The sequence below is a fragment of the Austrofundulus limnaeus genome, unplaced genomic scaffold (genome assembly GCF_001266775.1).
Source record: "Austrofundulus limnaeus strain Quisiro unplaced genomic scaffold, Austrofundulus_limnaeus-1.0 Scaffold3056, whole genome shotgun sequence".
NCBI classification, from domain to species: domain Eukaryota; kingdom Metazoa; phylum Chordata; class Actinopteri; order Cyprinodontiformes; family Rivulidae; genus Austrofundulus; species Austrofundulus limnaeus.
This window is the reverse complement of record NW_013955458.1, coordinates 10094-10602: the sequence shown is the minus strand read 5'-3', so window position 1 is coordinate 10602 and position 509 is coordinate 10094. Positions and strand designations below refer to the sequence as shown.

Sequence of the window (509 nt, the reverse complement as noted above, 5' to 3'; positions counted from 1 at the left end):
TTACAAATGCCCCCCAAAAATATTTACCACAACGATGTAAAAGTACTTAGTTACCATATATCATTGATAAGAAGTTTGTGTTGTCCTGATGCTTTCATTGTTTCATTAAAAGAAAAATTAAAGGTGATGGTAAACAAATGTCAGAAAGTGACTCTGTTGGGTTTAAATGCACTATTATGAAATCAAATATTGAAAAAGTTCCTGAACTTTATTATGTGGTGCAGTTTCAAAGTTTATTTCAGTAGTTTTCAAGATGTATTCATGATTCTAAAATGTGGGCGTGCACTTAATATAAACAGAGCAAAGTGGAGGTTTGAGTCATGTAACTGAAGTAAGAAATTACGGAGGAAAAAAAGCAGTTTTTTTTTATTATCAGACTGTTTTGACCAGTTTTTATGACTTTCTACCTACATGAGTGTACTTTTTTTTACTTTTCACATAAAACCATTGATTTTGTCTCAGCAGAGTTGAAGTTGAAAGCTTATCTCACATGTCAGATGGTGTTGAGT

At 31.6% G+C, this 509-nt stretch overlaps 1 protein-coding gene across 1 annotated transcript in view; it reads right to left on the bottom strand.

Moving 5' to 3' along the window:
* Positions 1-509, bottom strand: part of LOC106511669 (poly [ADP-ribose] polymerase 14) — a gene marked incomplete at both ends in the record, with an annotated part of 6675 nt that overhangs the window by 1903 nt on the left and 4263 nt on the right.